The sequence below is a fragment of the Prunus mume genome, linkage group LG2 (genome assembly GCF_029339155.1).
Source record: "Prunus mume cultivar Tortuosa linkage group LG2, ASM2933915v1, whole genome shotgun sequence".
In the NCBI taxonomy this organism is placed as follows: domain Eukaryota; kingdom Viridiplantae; phylum Streptophyta; class Magnoliopsida; order Rosales; family Rosaceae; genus Prunus; species Prunus mume.
The window spans coordinates 14,353,967-14,373,832 of record NC_142699.1 but is presented as its reverse complement, the minus strand read 5'-3'; the positions used below and the strand labels follow the sequence as shown (position 1 = coordinate 14,373,832).

The 19,866-nt window shown below is 38.5% G+C and overlaps 1 pseudogene; it reads left to right on the top strand.

Annotated features, from left to right (window-relative positions):
* The first annotated feature begins 10,646 nt into the window (after positions 1–10,646).
* LOC148919696 (uncharacterized) lies at positions 10,647–11,392 on the top strand (annotated as a pseudogene).
* The last annotated feature ends 8,474 nt before the right edge of the window (positions 11,393–19,866 follow it).

The following is a 19,866-nucleotide window of genomic DNA, read 5'->3' as shown; positions in this document are numbered from 1 at the left end:
AAAATAAATTAACCTTATTATTTTAAATATATTTAGCATGATGTCCTAGGTCCTAACTTAGCCCTAATGTATTTTTTCTTCTTGTAACTCTTAGCACTCAATTGAATTTTTCGTACCTTTGTTGGAGGTCTAGTTGGGCTTTTATAGCGCTTCGAGTCCTTGGGTTTAGCCCCACTTCCCTAGCTTTGCGCATCTCATCCTCCATTTCGTGGTCATGGGGTTTAGATGACCGGGTTGTGTCTCCCTCGCTCCGCACTTCTCTAGTGGGAGGGAAGTTCGATCACCCCACGTCTTTTAATCATAGCATATGGGTTAAGCCATGACACGTGAGATTTGGTCCCCACAGACTCTAATTCTGATAGATAGAGATTAGCCAATTCAATGTAGAATCTTCATCTGTAAGTATGCATTCTTCGAATTCATCTTAATTATTTGCTTCATATAGCTCTACATGTTGTGCCTCCTTTTACAACGTCTTCATCTTGTCAGATTGGGTTGATTGGTTGTCAAGGTCAGTCATGAGATTTTTAGAGCCCTGTGCGAAACTTAAACTGGAGCCCTCAATCTAATATGGAAATATTTATAAAATAATTTGCCATAAAATAATTTTTTTATTAATAACTAAAATTCGTCATCTATTAGCATGCAATAGCAATCATAAATAACATTCATAAAAGTTTTAATGTTTCAATTTGAGAAAATGGAAGAGGAAGAAGACATGAATTTTTTTGTTTCGTTTCGAGCAAGTGAAAACATACACTCCAATTTTTTTGTTTGATTGGAGAAAGTTTGAATATATTACTTTGAATACAACTATTGAAATGTAAAAAAATGAGTAGAAATGTAAAAATACAACTATTGAATGACCCAATTTGGACTCGAATCCAACTTGCCTACTAAAATCAAGGGAATGAATTCCAACTCAACCAAATACACACTTGTGTTACATTCATGCACGCTCAGGTATATATATATATATATATATAATACCTATAATATTAATATACGTAATATACACGTAAAAAAATTTCGAGACCTTGTGCAGTGGCACCACTTGCACACTTTCGGAGCCGCCCCTGCTGTAATTCGGGTTGAACAAACAGCTTCAACTGATAGCCGCTTGAGTACATTCGGGCATGGATATGTCCCGAGATGCTATTCGATACAATAACTAAGCAACTCTCACGGCCAATACAATTCTGCTAAACACGTAAAGGGATATTAATAAATCAGTATTTATCAAAAGAATATGCATCTGCGAGTTCACTATACAAGTACGAGAGGTGAAAAGATTGTAGTTCACTCCACAATGGCATGAGAGTTGGTTGCATGACACGTTTCTTGCTGGGAACTCCCACAAGTTGCAGTAGGTAGGAGTTCCAATACTTGCAAACTTAATGCTTGAGATAGACTGCCCTGGCAAACACTGCAGATGAACCTGGGCCTGATGAAGCGTTTTCGATTCTTCATGGCTGTGTCGATATCAAAATTTTCAGCGTTTGGGTGGTGTACTTGTAAATCAGCACAAACCCCTGTCACTGATCTCTTCACCAGGGTTATCTTTGATGGATCCCCACCGAGTTCCTCAACCACTATCACCAGATTTTGTGTTGGCTTTAACCAGGACCCAGGAGCATGGTACCTTGAAATCCTTACCTTATGCCATTTCAACGTCTGTTTGGTTCGAGTAGCTAGTGAGCCTCGGAACCAATCAACTGATGACCCTCCTTTTGGAGAGACCAAATCCATTGCTTCTCCTTTAAGGCCAACCTGTTTGGAAGATTTTCCTATGAGATTAAAACCACAGAAAAAAGGAAGAAGAAAAAAAGAGATGGAGATAATTGTGAGTGGCCAAAATGGATTTGAACTTAAAGGTTTTACCATATTCATCAATGGGAGCATCATAGTCATAACTGTGGTTGTAAACTTGTAATGAATGGGCCTCCAGCATTTCGTCCAAAGTTGGTTCATGATACTGCCATAAACCATAAACACTGAAACTCAAAATTATGTCTCAGTGCCATCATTGGAGCTCACACAGCAAAAATTAAATAACAAGCTTTTGTCGTAGAATTTCTATTTCTCCTGAGTGTCCTTTTCTTAGTACGAAATTCCAGTTTAGCAATTTCTGTATTAGTTTTAGGCTTTTTTGTACTACGTCGTTTTGTACATATGTAAGCCGTCCACTTGTAATGACAACCTGGCCGTCAACTTTTTGACCAATGCCCTCCCTTGCTTCAACGTGGCGAGATATTACTGGCTGGATCTTGGCATGATAGAGCAAAACCAGTGCAGCGAATCAATCCTTCCGTCTATCCGTTGCAATTTGGGTTCCACTCTCCATGGACACAACCGTGCAATCTTCAATCTTTGCTTCACCTCACTCTCCAGGCCAGGCCACGAACTGAGAAGAGCACCCCAACAAGTCAAAATATGAAAATTCAGTTTTAATCTAAGATACAATCTATACCAATATTGATACCTCAATAAGTCAATGTATACTTTATACTAAAATCTCATAAGTTAAGCCATTCTCTCTTCTCAAATTATGAGTTCTTAGAAGTCTCCTTATTTTATGAGCTAGATAAGGAGCATGATTGGATGTGTGGTTACAGTGCCTAAGAGTATCTATAATAGGCTCCATAAACCATTTCCTTAGACAAATTTTAGGGAGGATTTGAAAAAATACAACTCCAACTATACTCCTTATCCACCTTAAAAAATATGGAGATCTCTAGGAGCTCCTAAATCTGAAGAGAGAGAAAGAACTCTTAGTAGCACTTTATAATTTAATGATGCTTTATTTTATGAGTATTTTAAACTTTTAATTAAGGCTAACTATTTTTTTTAAAATATTTTTTTTATAGAGACGGACCAATTAAAAAATAGTTATATCATTGATGAATCCTTAAACTAGATTGTATATGATTGGAGTTAAAATTTTATAAAGAGCTTCTTAAAATAGGTTTTGTATATTTGTAATTAAATTTTAACTAAAAAATAGAGAGCATAATTATAGATGCTCTAAATAATGTCCTCCACTTGAATTGAGATAGCAACACGAAAGTCTTGTCCAAGGAGAAGGACCAATACCAACCAACTTAATTGTAATAGTAACAATTTAATGCCGACACTCATCAGCTCAACATCCAATTTGTACTGTATACGTAGACCTATAGATCAACATGGTATGATATGCACGTGTCGGATACAGATAGTAGGACCCCCTTTATTAATTCATAATTAATGAGTTCATATCATACGCAATTTCAAAATTTTTTTTTTGGGTCGAAATATGCAATTCCAATATTCTTTGATCAATTATTTTTCATTATCTCAACATTTAGAAATAAAATCCAGTTCTGCTTTTGATTTTATTTTTCAGGTATAAGGAACATACTTTCATTTCTTAGGATGTAGAAAATTTCTTATGATTTAATGTAATTTTTTTTCATAAACCAACAACTTCATCCAGATTACTAGCTAGTGGTTTGGGGTATAGTAGTGTGGATTATCAAGCAAGCGCGTGTACTTTTTTTATTATAATTTTTTTCCCCTTTGTCTTCTTTGGGCATATTTGCAATTTTCTATCAAAGCACAACTATCATGACCAATTAACATCTACGTGAAAAACGTCCTTTAGTGACGGCTAAAAAGTGTTTAGAAACATAATATTTGACGACTAAAAAACCGTCAAGAGTACCATTGTCAGGAAGGGATATCTGATTTATTGAACTTTTTTTAACCGTCAAGTAATCTTTCTGCTTGATGCCTTTTAACCATCAAGTAACACTTCATTGATAGCTCTAAGTGTCAATATTGTATTTATTTGACATATAATGAATGTCAATTAAAAATTACATAACTTGTAAGAACCGTCACATGGAAGATTACATGACGGCTAAAATGCATCTTGTAATTTGTTGTTCTTTCACATATCCAGGAAATTCACTACTAGGACATGAATCAAAATTATGACCAAAACCATTATAATTTGAACAAACCTCAACCCGTTTGGGAGTGACGTTCTTGGACATCATAGGATCCATCTTCTTGTTGAGGGCGGCAATTTTCCTTGCCATGTCATCATTATGGCTCAATTTCATAGACGTCTCTCACCTTGCTCCTAATATCTCTCTGCTGCGAATTTAATCTCAACCCTAATTCTAGTGACCAAAAATGTAATTACTGCTAAAAAATTGCCCCACTCTCTCTTTCTCTACCTCTCTGCCTCTCTCTCTCCGGCGTTTTCCCTCATCTTAACCACATATCTCATCCCCGGTGCCCCCAAATCTGCCTCCACCCCATATCCATCTTCATTTATAATAATATGTTGAATGTTTGAAAGTTGACATATTTAAATTTTATCTAAAGACGTGAAAGATGACACATCACATTGAAAATAAATAAATTATCTCAACAATAGTTGACACTCCTTAATAATCAACAATAATTACCAACTCCGAAGAGTTCAACTCAATCCTGCAACTTCCCTTTCTTTTCAGGGCTCCACAAAGAATCATATTCCATTTCCACAAAATCTAGTTTTGTTTGTTTGCTAGTAAGTGAAACTTGATTGAAAGACAAAGATAAAACAATCACCAACAAGAACTAACGCATCAAGCAAACCACAAGACCGGGTAAGAATAACCAGAGGGAATCAACCAAGTCTCTCGGTAAAAAGAGGAAGAAAAATCCAATCTCACAACCAGAGGGAATCGTCTCTATGTAAACACCACCTCTCACTGTCAGTCTCTTTTCATTCATTATCATAACCAGAGGGAATCGTCTCTATGAAAAATCCAATATTCAATGTTACAACTACTTGGAATTAGTTTAATATAAGGGCAACTCCATCCATTTGCCCTTTATCATGGCAATGGAGTGCTAGGACAGCCACTATTCACGTAAATAGTGGTTGCCCTTGCAAAAAGTCATTTCGTTTCCATCCGTTGCCATGGCAAAGGACAATTACTATTCTTTTTTTTTTTTTTTCACAAATTTTTTTACTTCAATAATTAATTTGGATAATATTTTCGGGTTCCTATGTGTCAAGACTATTCATAATCGGATTAAAATTTCCGTATAAGATTTTCCCTGCTTCAAATTTCGGATGAATTTTAAATTCAAATTTCAGATAAATTTTTGGGTTCAAATTTCGGATGAATTTCAAATTTTAGATAAGATTTTCATCCTATCAAATCAAGCCACGTAACATCTCTATCTGACCAAAATTTTCTATAAAACCAGAGGTTCAACTCATACCTCTCACACCACATCTTTCTATATTTTCATTTCTCAGAGTTTAAAATTCATACTCCATTCTCAATGGAAGATATAAGAAGATGGGTAGAGAAGCAAGAACGAGAAGCAAATGAGAAAAGCAGTAGACGAGCTGAAAGACAAATTTCAATATTTTGGTTGTGCTTTGGTTGTGGTTTTATTTTATTTTTTATTATATTTTTGTTGTGGTTTTTTCTTTTTTTGTTGTTGTTTTGGAAAAATGAAGGTCCAGACATCTGTCGAATCATCTGCCGTAATGCTACTGTCACTGCTACTCCTGCATGTCTGAATCTTCTGTAATAATGCTACGGCCACTGCTTCTCCTGCTTCCAGACATCTGTCGAATCATCTGTCATAATGCTACTGCACTGCCACTCCTGCTGCTACTGCTACTGCTACTGCATAACTTCTATCATTCTCTGTGGAGGAGACTACGAAACTCCTTTCTGTTTCACTAGTTGTTTATAACTTTTATGGTTTTCTTTTAAGACATCTGAATGCTATATGTATATAGCTACTAGTTCCCATATGATGCCTCATGCCAATTATCTATGAATGTTTTATATATATATATATATATATATAATTACAATGCCATATTTATTTGGGATGGAAAGTTCAAGAGCCAATTGGAACAATAAGATGAGTCTTTGCTCCTTGCCAACCAATTTCACTAAATGCCTCCTGCCCGTTCTTTGTAAATCGGGATCGATTATCCTGCTAATGAAACTACATGGGTATTGATGAAAGGAACACAACCTGTTTTCCTGGAGGCCAATGGCTATGGCTTTTGATATAAAGTGAATTCTGCTTTTACCTTTCTAGCTTCAAGGTTACCAATATGGTTTTGAGAACGGTGGTGATCAACTATCTCAAGTCAAGAGATTGTAAATTGGGCAAATATTAAACCAATTAATCTTGGGTCTTCGATTAAATTCCAATTTGTCAAAATTACTTTGGGTAATTGGTTTATTTTTACCCCACCTGCTTTGAACTGTGTTTTCAAAGGCATGCGTAGGCGCGCATCGAAGCGCATGTTGGAGCGCACGTCGGAGCGAGGCAATAGCAAATCACCTCAGGGTTCCCTTGTTTATTTATTTGCACACTTAGCGTGCGCGTTGACGGTGAGGCATAAGAAGGCTCTATAAAGCGATGCTTTAAGGCTCAGCGAGGCACATCTGCTCGAGGAAGAAGAAGACGACATGAGGAAAGAGGCGATATGCGATGTCGTCGTTTCATAGAGTCCTATTATTTTTTAACGCTTGTTTTGATATTATCTATACTTTAGCTTTTAACACAGCCCCTGCCCGTCTTTAAAAAGAAACGATGCGTTTAATTAGCAGTTTTATTTGCTCCATAAAAAATAAATTAACCTTATTATTTTAAATATATATAGCATGATGTCCTAAATCCTAACTTAGCACTAATGTATTTTTTCTTCTTGTAACTCTTAGTGCTTAGTTGAATTTGTTGTACCTTTGTTGGAGGTCTAGTTGGGCTTTTATAGTGCTTTGAGTCCTTGGGTTTAGCCCCACTTTCCTAGTTTTGCGCATCCCATCCTCTACTTCATGGTCATGAGGTTCAAATGACCGGGTTGTGTCTCCCTCGCTTCGCACTTTCTAGTGCCATCGGGAGAGAAGTTTGATCACCCAACGTCTTTTAATCATAGTATATGGGTTAAGCTATGACACTTGAGATTTGGTCCCCACAGACTCTAATTCTGATAGATAGAGATTAGCCAATTCAATGTAGAATCTTCATCTATAAGTATGCCTTCTTTGAATTCATCTTGAGTACATTCGGGCATGGATCTGTCCCGAAGATGCTATTCGATACAGTAACTAAGCAACTCTCACGGCCAATACAATTCTGCTAAACACGTAAAGGGATATTAATAAATCTATATATATCAAAAGAATATGCATCTGCGAGTTCACTATACAAGTACGAGAGGTGAAAAGATTGTAGTTCACTCCACAATGGCATGAGGGCTGGTCGAATGACATGTTCCTTGCTGGAAACTCCCACAAGTTGCAGTAGGTAGGATTTCCAATACTTGCAAACTTAATGCTTGAGGTAGACTGCCCTGGCAAACACTGCAGATGAACCTGGGCTTGGTGAAGCGTTTTCGATTCTTCATGGATGTGTCGATATCAAAATTTTCAGCGTTTGGGTGGTGTACTTGTAAATCAGCACAAACCCGTCACTGATCTCTTCACCAGGGTTATCTTTGATGGATCCCCACCGAGTTCCTCAACCACTACCACCAGATTTTGTGTTGGCTTTAACCAGGATCCAGAAACATGGTACCTTGAAATCCTTAGCTTATACCATTTCAACGTCTGTTTGGTTCGGGTAGCTAGTGAGCCTCGGATCCAATCAACTGATGACCCTCCTTTTGGAGAGACCAAATCCATTGCTTCTCCTTTAAGACCAACCTGTTTGGAAGATTTTCCTATGAGATTAAAACCACAGAAAAAAGGAAGAAGAAAATAAGAGATGGAGGTAATTGTCAGTGGCCAAAATGGATTTGAACTTAAAGGTTTTACCATATTCATCAATGGGAGCATCATAGTCATAACTGTGGTTGTAAACTTGTAATGAATGGGCCTCCAGCATTTCGTCCAAAGTTGGCTCCTCCATGACATTGATACTGCCATAAACCATAAACACTGAAACTCAAAATTAGAGCTGGCACAATTAGGCGATATATACATTGCCATAATTGGAGCTCACATATGAAATTCCAGTTTAGCAATTTCCGTATTAGTTTTAGGCTTTTTTGTACACTACTACGTCGCTTTATACATATGTAAGCCGTCCACTTGTAATGACAACCTGGCCGTCAACTTTTTGACCAATGCCCTCCCATGCTTCAACGTGACGAGATATTACTGGCTGGATCTTAGCATGATAGAGCAAACCACTGCGGCTAATCAGTCCTTCCCTCTATCCGTTGCAATTTGGGTTCCACTCTCTATGGACGCAACCGTGCAATCTTCAATCTTTGCTTCACCTCACCCTCCAGGCCAGGCCATGAACTGAAAAGAGCACCCCATTAAAAAAAGAAAAACAGAAAATCTCTTAAAAGTTTCAACTTTCAACAATGGAGAATTTCACAATCCCATGCAAATCAAGCCCTCTCACACCTATTCTACCCTCCAAACTTGGCAACCCATCTGAATTCTCACTAAGAGCATCTCCACCCACAAGGGCTAAGTCTAAGGCAAGGGAAAGCAAGGGCTGCCACTATTCACGTGAATAGTGTCAGCCTTTGCATTTGTGGTTTCACCAATGAGGGCAAAGTCTAGGGCAAGTCTAAGGCAATTACTATTCATTGTACTTTATTTCCTATTTTTTTATACTTTAAACCATTAATTTTGATAATCTTTTGTAATTAAATTTTCGAATAAGATTTTCACCTTATAAAATTGTGCCAAGTGTCCCATGTCAGATACGATTTTCACATATTAAAAAAAAAATTATAATCTCAGATTTCAGATAAAATTTTCACCCTCTAAAATTGTGCAACGTGTCCAATGTTAGATAAGATTTTCAGATATTTTTAAAAAATTATAATATCATATTTCAGATAAGATTTTCACCCTTTAAAATTGTGTCACGTGTCCCATGTCAGATAAGATTTTCAGATATTTTTAAAAATTTATAATCTCAGATTTCAGATAAGATTTTCATCCTCTAAAATTGTGCCACATGCCATCTCTATCTTCTAAATCCTTCTATAAAACTACACCATCAACTCATACCTCTCACACCATCTCTTATCTATTCCTTCATTTCTCAGATTTTACAAAACACATTCTACTCTTAATGTCAAACTTGTCGAGGGTGTTGGAGAAGCAACAGAAACAAAGGGAAGAAATCCGGCGTAGACATTGATGCAGGAGCATCCCAAGCCAAACTAGGGAAGCCCAAGAGATCAGTTAAACCTCCTAATTACCTTAAAGATTATATCCCAAAATAAATTAAGAGACCTTTCCTACTGTTGATTGACTTCCTTTTATGTTTTCCTTCTGTTTTGGGTTTCCTTATTGTACTAGAATTATAATTCCTTATATTCCTAGGATTTAGTTGTTATTTAAACCTTTCTCTTGTAGACCATTTGGTCAGATTGGATTAGTGAATTTATTCAGAAAACGCAGCTAAGTTTAGCCGCAAATTGTAGTGCTCGTTCTATATTTCTAGTGTTGGTGTAGTTTCGTTGGAGGTTCGTGTTTGAGATACCATCTCCCCATCAATTTGGTATCAACGCTTTGGTTCTTGTAGGTGGAGAGAAGCCTTCATGGCTCATCATAGGCGTGGTCGGGGTGGTGTCCGAATGGAGGGTCGTAACTCTACAGACGACATGGATGAAATTAAAAGAATGATTCAACAACTCCTCGCATCGAGACTCAAAGCCATGGTGGTGAGAGTTCCGACGGGGAGGGAGACGAAAATCCCTTTTACAACAACATGCCGATGGAAGGTGTGCAAAGGGGACGGGATCATTATGGTCGAAATTTCGACATGAAAGTAGACTTACCTGAGTTCGAGGGAAAGATGCAACCTGATGACTTTGTTGATTGGCTCAATACTGTTGAGCGTATATTTGACTACAAAGAGGTGCCGGACGAGAAGAAAGTTAAGATCGTAACCATTAAATTGAAGAGGAATGCCTCTGCATGGTGGGAGCAGCTAAAGACTCGGCGTGATCGTACCGGAAAATCCAAAATTAAAAGTCTGGGAGAAAATGAAGAAAAAGCTAAGGAGAAAATTTTTGCCGAAAACTACCTTCAAGCAAACTTCCTGAAACTTCATAATGTGCGACAGGGAAATCAGACTATTGAGGAATATACTGAAGAATTCGATCTCTTAACCATGAGGTGTGGACTCGTCGAAGAAGAAGAACACACAGTTGCACGTTATCTTGGAGGGATGCGTAGAGAACTTCATGATGTGGTGGTCTTACAGCAATACTGGAGTTATGATGATGTCTTCAAGTTACCCAACAGATGAAGACACGGTCACGGCGTGTTGGAATAGAGGGTTCTGAGCACAAAAATTCTTGGATGACTAAAGGCTCATCAAATTCTGAGCCAGGGAAGCATGAAGCACCTAAGACCAATGCACCAGAGAAGTTTACTGCCAGCAAACCAAAAGGGATCAAGTGTTTCAAATGTTCTGGCATAGGACATATTGCTTCTGAATGTCCTAACCGAAAAATTGTAAGTTTGGTTGAGGAATTGGGCGAATCTAGCGGTTTTTCAAAAGAGATGCTGCCTATATTTGATAATTATGGGGACAATGAAGAAGAAGGGATCACATGGAGTGACCATGGAGAGTCCTTGGTGATTCGAAGGATAATGAATGTTGCCAAGGTGGAGGAGACCTCAGATTGGCTTCGGAATAATATATTCCATACCAAGTGTACCTCTCATGGAAAGGTATGTAGTGTTATTATTGATAGTGGTAGTTGTGAAAACATTGTTTCACAGAAGATGGTTGATAAATTGAATTTGAAGACTGAAAAGAAGCCACCTCGTACAAGCTGTCTTGGGTCTAAAAAGGGAATGAAGTCTTGGTGAATCAACGCTGCCTAGTGACATTCTCCATTGGGCAAAAGTATCAGGATTCTCAATGGTGTGATGTAATTCCAATGGATGCGTGCCACATACTATTGGGGAGACCTTGGTAATTTGATCGCCAGGCTACACATGACGGATACAAAAATACATATACCTTCATCAAAGATGGTACGAAGGTTATTTTAGGCCCCTCCCAATCCGAATTTAATGTCAAATCCACGAAAATTGGTGCTGGAAGCTTTCTAACCAAAGGAGAATTCCTAAAAGAAGCGGAGGAGAGTGGCGATATGTACATGTTGATGGTGAAAGAGTCAAATCCAGATGTTCTTAATTTTCCTAAAGAATTAACACCTCTCTTGCAGGAATTCAATGATGTTATTCCTGAAGAATTACCCGCGGGGCTACCTCCTATGCGAGATATCCAGCATTGCATAGATTTGATTCCAGGTTCAACTCTCCCAAATAAAGCTCATTATCGGATGAGCCCATTAGAGTATAAGGAGCTAAATAGGCAAGTGACATAATTGTTGAAGAAATGGGTTATCCGAGAGAGCATGAGCCCGTGTGCAGTACCTGCATTGCTTGCACCCAAAAAAGATGGGACTTGGCGTATGTACGTCGACATCGGGCAATAAATAAGATCACCGTGAAGTACAGATTTCCAATTCCTCGTCTCGATGATATGTTGGATCACTTGTCGGGAGCAAAAATATTTTCGAAAATAGACTTAAGGAGTGGATACCACCAAATACGAATGAGGCCCGGTGACGAATGGAAGACATCCTTTAAAACTCGGGATGGCTTATTTGAATGGTTGGTGATGCCATTCGGATTGACAAATGCTCCCAGCACATTTATGAGACTCATGAACTAGGTATTTCGTCCTTTTATTGGAAAGTTTGTAGTTGTTTACTTTGACGATATTCTGGTTTATAGTCATAATGTTGTTCAACACATGGAGCACTTGAGACAAATCTTTGAAGTTTTACCGGAGCAGCAACTCTTTGCCAATTTGAAGAAGTGTGAATTTTTGATAGATAGCTTAATTTTTCTCGGGTATGTGATATCATCAGAAGGTATTACAATGGATACAAAAAAAATTGAAGCAATACAAGAGTGGCCTATACCACAATCTGTCCATGAGGTGCGAAGTTTCCATGGCCTAGCTTCATTCTACCGAAGATTTATCAGAAATTTCAACTTCATTATGGCGCCCTTGACTGATTGTATGAAGCATAATATTTTCAAATGGACTGAAACTGCAGAGAAGAGCTTTCAAGCCATAAAGAAAGCTATGACTGAAGCACCATTATTAATTCTACCAGATTACCAAAAGGTTTTTGAGGTAGATTGTGATGCATCCAAAGTTGGGATTGGAGCTGTTCTTAGCCAGGAGGGGAGACCAGTTGCCTTCTTTAGTGAAAAACTCAATGACACTAGACAACGCTACTCTACTTATGATATTGAGTTTTATGCCATTATGCAATCTCTTAGACAATGGAGGCAATATCTGATTTACAAGGAATTTATCCTTTACTCTGATCATGAAGCATTGAGATTTATCAATGGGCAACACAAACTGAATCGGAGACATGCCAGATGGGTGGAAGAATTGCAGGAGTATAATTTTGTGATTAAACACAAGGCTGGAATCCACAATAAAGTAGCAGATGCTTTAAGTCGCAAGGTGGCCTTATTATCTGTCATGCAAATTAGAGTGGAGGGCTTTGAGCAATTGCAGGAGTTATATAAAGGAGACAAAGAATTTGGTGAAATCTGGTCCAAATGTGTGCAAAATAATTCAGTACAAGATTACCATATTCAATATGGATATTTATTCAAGGGGAGCAAATTATGCATTCCTGATTGTTCTTTACGGTTATGGATAATTGAGGAGCAACATGGGGGAGGCCTTGGAGGACACTTTGGGCGAGACAAAACAATTGATCTTGTTGAGAACAAATTTCATTGGCCCAAGTTGCGAAGAGATGTGGAGAGATACGTACAAAGATGTAGGACTTGCCACGTGGCCAAGAGTCGTAGTCAGAACACGGGGCTTTATACTCCTTTGCCAGAGCCACGGGCACCATGGGAAGACATTAGCATGGATTTCGTTGTTGGCCTTCCGAAGACAAAACAAGGATTTGATTCAGTCATGGTAGTTGTTGATCGCTTTTCGAAGATGGCCCATTTCGTTCCTTGTAAAACAACCATGGATGCTAGCAATATTGCCCATATTTATTTTCAGGAGATTGTCAAATTGCATGGGATTCCCACTACAATTACATCAGATAGAGACACCAAGTTTGTGGGACATTTTTGGAGGACTTTGTGGTGTAAGATGGGGACCCGGCTCCAATTTAGCAGTGCACATTATCCCCAAACGGATGGTCAGACAGAGGTTGTCAATAGGACCCTTGGTAACTTATTGAGGTCTTTGGTTAGTAGCAATAAAATGGGCTGGAGTGATGTTCTACCGCAGGCAGAATTTGCATATAACCAGTCAAAAAATAGAACCATTGGAATGAGCCCATTTGAAGCTGTCTATGGTCGCAACCCTTCTAGTCCAATTGACTTAATTCCTTTGCCAGTAGAGAATCGTTTTAGTGGGGATGCCAATGACATGGTTGATCATGTCAAGAAGGTCCATGAACGTGTTAGCCTTCGACTTAAAGAGAGCAACACCAAGTATAAAGAAAGTGCTGATAAACATAGGCGTTACAAGGAGTTCCAAGAAGGGGATTTAGTGTGGATCAACTTAAGAAAGGAGAGATTCCCTCGTGGAAAATATGGTAAATTGCATGATAGAGGTAGTGGACCATACAAAATATTGAAAAGGGCTGGTCAAAATGCTTATGTGCTTGAGTTGCCGAATGACATTGGTGTCTCGCCTGCATTCAACGTCGCTGACTTACAAGCTTACTATGGTGAGAATGAAACTCCAGATTTTGACTCGAGGTCGAGTCCTTTCCAACCCGAGGAGTCTGATGCAGGAGCATCCCAAGCCAAACTAGGGAAGCCCAAGAGATCAGTTAAACCTCCTAATTACCTTAAAGATTATATCCCAAAATAAATTAAGAGACCTTTCCTACTGCTGATTAACTTCCTTTTATGTTTTCCTTCTGTTTTGGGTTTCCTTATTGTACTAGAATTATAATTCCTTATATTCCTAGGATTTAGTTGTTATTTAAACCTTTCTCTTGTAGACCATTTGGTCAGATTGGATTAGTGAATTTATTCAGAAAACGCAGCTAAGTTTAGCCGCAAATTGTGAGTGCTCGTTCTATATTTCTAGTGTTGGTGTAGTTTCGTTGGAGGTTCGTGTTTGAGATACCATCTCCCCATCAGACGTGCTCAAGAAGATCGGGACGCCGATGAAGAAGAGGAACAAATGCTTGCAGCAGCGGTGTGTATGATGGATCAATCAAGGCAACACCGTCGTCGTCGTGCCCCGAATGTGGACAGACGTAGAGAGTCTCGGGGTAAGAATCTTATGGAGGATTATTTTATCCCAAATTCGTTATATCCTGCTTCTAAGTTTCGAGAGAGATATAGAATGCAGCCACATTTGTTCCAAAAAATTATGCATGATATTTGTAATTACGACACATACTTCATTCAAAAGTATGATGTTGTTGGAGCTTTGGGTCTTATCCCAGAGCAAAACTTACACCGCTTTGCGGATGCTTGCTTATGGGGCATCTGCAGAGCAGGTGGATGAGATTGTAAGGATGGGAAAATCTACTATCCTAGAGTGCTTGGTGAGATTCTGTGATGCAGTGGAAAATTTGTACACGATGGAGTACCTTCGCAAACCCACGCCAAGGGACCTGCAATGGCTTATACAAAAAGGTGAGGCTCGAGGTTTCCCAGGAATGATTGGAAGCATCGATTGCATGCACTAACAGTGGAAGAATTATCCTACTGCTTGGCAAGGAGAGTACGGGAATCGGAAGGGCCAAAAAAGTATAATTTTGGAGGCCGTAGCTTCATTCAACTGTTGGGTTTGGCATGCCTTCTTCGGGGTTGCCGGATCTCAAAATGACCTCAATGTCCTTGGTCAATCCCCGGTGTTCGATGAGGTATTGCGAGGTCATTCCCCCTGTGTCACGTACCAAATCAACAATTCTGTTTACTTTGGTGCGTTCTACCTTGCCGACGGAATTTATCCTAGGTGGACGACATTCGTGAAAACAATTCCGAATCCCCAATCCGAGAAGGAAAGAAGCTTTGCTTCCTTTCAAGAAGGTTACAGGAAAGACGTGGAGAGGTGTTTCGGTATCTTGCAAGCTCGTTGGGCAATTATTAGGGTGCTGCTCGGATAATAGATGAGGAGGTGTGCTGAGTATTATGATGACTTGCATCATCCTCCACAACATGATTGTGGAGGATGAGTATGACTATGATGCTTTAGAGGTGTTTGAACCCGATCCAAGGAACACAGCGTTGACAAGAATATATGAAAGGCCGATTGGACCAAATGGACTACCAATGGAGCCCGAACCGTTACTTCGGGATGGTCAATTCAACAACCCCATGATTGATCGGTATCAAAAATGCAATCTTCATATGTTCACGAGTTACGTCAAGGTGACTTGGTCGAGCACTTGTGGAAGATGAAAGGCAATCGCAATGGATGAAGTAAAGATTAGTGCTTTGTTTGGAATTATGCTTTGTTTTTAATTATGCTTTATTTTGTGTCTGGTGTTTTTTGGAATGATGCTTTTTATTATTATTATGCTTTTATGTATGGTTTGTTTTGTGTGTTGTTTGCAATAAATTAAGGTTTGTTTTTAATTAATATTTGTTTTGATGCTCAAATGTTTTTAATAAATAGTCATTTTATTTATGTTTTTTTTTATTGAATAAAAAGGAAACAATACAACAAATTAAAGGATAATACAACAATACAACATATGGCAAAGGTGTTTCAATACAACCTAATGGTTTTCATCATTTAACCAATCTGTATTGCTAGGTCCGTCGTCATGGAAAAGTTTTCTTCTCATCACATCCCTTCGTCTTAGCTTCCAATAGGCCTTTGTTTCGGGAGACATATGACTCGTATCCATGGCCATTATTTTCATCTCTCTATCATCCATGTCATTTTCTTGTGCCTTTTGTTGTTGAATAACAAATGCTTCCTCTCGTGCCACGTCCATTTCATCTCTTTTCAAGTCTCTCTCCATCCTTAGTAAGGTGTTCTTAGCTATTTGCTCCAATAATTGTACATATTCAGTGGTCGAAGTGCCCCTACTCTTGGCCCTTGCCGCCTTTCTCCCAATAGGTCTCGGGGGACGTGGCACAAATGATGACTTCGTTTCCATTGGGGAGTCCAATGGCGAATTGGTTGATAGCGAATCATGGAGCGGCGTCTCATTCATCACAACCAGCGGACCGGTGAGAATAATTCTGAATCTCGAACAATCCTTCACAACTTCCCAATATTGAAAATGCACGAAATTTTTTTTGCCTTGCCCCGTGGCACCGAACCACATTTGTGCTTGTATGATCTATTAAAAATAAATAATTGGAAGTGCAAGAAAAAAAAATATTATGCAAGAAAATATAAACTATTTTGAAATGCAAGAATAAAATTGATTATGCAAGAAAATATAGACAAATTGGAAATGCAAAAAAAAAAAAAAGATTATGCAAGAAAAAGAAATAGAATATGCAATTAAAAAAAAGTTACATTAAATTGATTAAAATGGCAATTATAAATAATTTACCTCATCGGATAGATTTTGACCGCTTCGAATGTTATCCCTTGCTTTTGTCAAAGCATTTCTCCATTTCCCTAACTCCTTATTCAGAAGTTTCCATCTACTAGATAAGGCCATTTCGGTCCGAATGAAACCTGATCTTTGACAAAATTCTCCATGAATTTTGCTCCACATATAATGGAACTTCATCTCATTGCCCGTGATAGGGTCATTACTAACGTTCACCCAAGATTAACACAATACAACATCTTCATGAGTTGACCACGAGCCTCCAACTTCGACAGAAGATGCCATTTGTTTTTTTTATACAAATGGAAAGTAGTAGAAAAATGTGAATGGAGAGTAAACAATATTGGAAGGAGAAGAGTTTGTATGGAGAATTGGTGTGGAAAGTGAAAAATGTGAGTGGAGAGTAAAAAATATTGAAAGGAGAAGAGTTTGTATTGAGAATTGGTGTGGAAAGTGAATAATGTGAGTGGAGAGTAAAAAATATTGGATTGGAGAAGAAATTGTATGAAGATTTGGTGTGTGAAGTAAATAAAATGGTTAGGTATTTATAGGGAAAAAATACAGAATTTTTTGGTATTTTAAAAAAAATTCAGAATTTTTCAAGAATGTTTTTGAATTTTTTTGCAATTTTTTAAGCCAAAAATGCGGACCGTCGGATTTCTGGAAAAATAACGATCGGAGAGTCCCTGTCGCGCCACGTGGCAAATGCTCGTTGGATTCTGTCAGTGTGATGTCATCGCGACGACGTGGAAGTCAAATTTTTACCGCGCGTGTAATTCACGTGCCAACGGTAACAAAAATTTGACTTACCTTGCGCCGACGCCGCGTGACGCCAGAGTGAAGTCACAAAACTCGTTTTGAACCTTGGGCTGAAGTTGCCCTTGGGCCTACCCGGGCTGGTAGGACCCAGCCCTTGCCCGGCCGCTTCTCTGCGCCAAACGCCCTTCGGGCTGCGTGGGGGGGCCTTTTGCCCGGTCTTGTGCAGCGGTGGAGCTGCTCTAAGACACGCCAAACCCATAATCTCTTTCTCTAGGAAAACTCTCCCAAAATTCACAGACACTCGTTTAAACTATCTCTACAAGAATGTCCAGTTCAGCAAGGCCATCACGGTTCTTGACTCTATTGCCCAAAAAGGGTCTAAGGTACCACCCACTACTTGTATGAATTTACTTCAATCTTGTATTGACACCAATTCCATTCAGCTGGGTCGGAAGCTCCATGAGCATATTGATTTAGTTGAGGAAATAAACCCATTTGTTGAGACTAAGTTGGTGAGCATGTATGCCATGTTGACGTGAGTCTCCTAATTAATCAAGGAAATTTACTTTCCTATTTTTTATATAAGTGATAAATCATTGTACAATTAGGAGATATTTTCATAATTCTTTACTATATCTAATTCCTTGTAAAACCCTCATATATAAACTCCTATATATACCTCCTTATTGAGAAGAATAAAGAAAAACCTAATACATTCAAACCATATTCATATTTTAGCATGGTATCAGAGCCAGGTTCTCTTGTGACTTGTGCTTGAGCTCTTCTTGGAATTTAAGTGCTCTCCTCCCCTCCTATTCAAGGGGGGGAGGAGGAGTGAAAATGATATGTTTCTCTTTCTCAAGAAGATGTCGCTTATGTTTCTCTTTCTCAAGAAGATGTCGCTTATGTTTCTCTTTCTCAAGAAGATGTCGCTTATTTCTTTACTCTAACGACCCCTTCTCTTTAAGGGGAGAAGGGGAGTGAAGAGAAGTTGTTTTGTCTCTAAATCCTTATCTTAAATCTAAAGTCCTTAAATCCTCTTATCCAAAACCCTAAATCAAATTCCTCATTTTTTTTTTTTTGTCTCTAAACCCTTATCTCAAATCTAAAGTCCTCATATCCTCTTATCCAAAACCTTAAATCAAATTCCTCATTTTTTTTCCCCAAATCCAAATCCCTCAAATCTAAAGTCCTTAAATCCTCAAATCCAAATCCCTAAACACATACCATCAAATATTATACACATACCTCTTAAATCCAATTCATACATCAAATTTCTCACATCACCTTCCTCACCTTCTCATATCACATCTTACTTCCACTGCGATGTCAAGAACCCATACGATTCTCCATCTTGTTGCAGATTCACAAAGCATGCAGTCAATCCTGCTGACCTAGCTACCCAGACTCCTTCTTCTATCACCACCAACAAAGGTTCTACTCTTCATACGTCCTCCAAGATCAGATATTGCATTTGCTGTGAGTGTGGAAGAGTATTTCATGACTCACTTACCAAGTTGGGCATTCGTGACATATATGCACCAACTTGAGGAAGAGTGTTAACGTGAGTCTCCTAATTAATCAAGCAGATTTACTTCCTTGATTAATTAAGGGATTTACTTTCCTATTTTTTATATAAGTGAGAAATCATTGTACAATTAGGAGATACTTTCATAATTCTTTACTATATCTAATTCCTTGTAAAACCCTCATATGTAAACTCCTATAAATACCTCTTTATGGAGAAGAATAAAGAAAAACCTAATACATTCAAACCATATTCATATTTTAGCATGCCAAATGTGGGTTTTTGGATGATGCTCGTAAGGTGTTTCACGCAATGCGTGAGAGAAATTTGTACACTTGGTCAGCCATGATTGGTGCGCGTCTTAGAGACCAAAGGTGGAAAGAGGTAGCTTTTTTTCTCGATGATGAAAGATGGAGTTTTGCCGGATTACTTTTTGTTCCCTAAGATATTGCAGGCCTGTGAGAATTGTTCCAATATCAAGGCCACGAAATTGATACATTCCATTGCCGTTCGGTGTAATTTGACTAGTTGTATTCATGTGAACAATTCAATATTAGCCGTGTACGCAAAGTGTGGAAATTTGGAGTGGGCAAGGAGGTTTTTTTGACAACATGGATGATAGGGATGGGGTGAGTTGGAATGCAATTATATCTGGTTATTGCCACAAGGGTGAGAGTGAAGAAGCACGTAGACTGTTTGATGCGATGAGCAAAGAAGGGATTGAACCGGGTTTGGTAACGTGGAATATGTTAATTGCTAGTCATAACCAGTTACGGCTATGTTGCGATGGAACTGATGAGGAGGATGGAGAGCTGTGGGATAACTCCTGATGTGTATACTTCGACTTCTATGATTTTGCAATTTTCTATCAAAGCACAACTATTATGACCAATTAACATCTACGAGAAAAACACCCTTTAGTGATGGCTAAAAAGTGTCTGGAAACATAATACTTGATGGCTAAGAAATCGTCAAG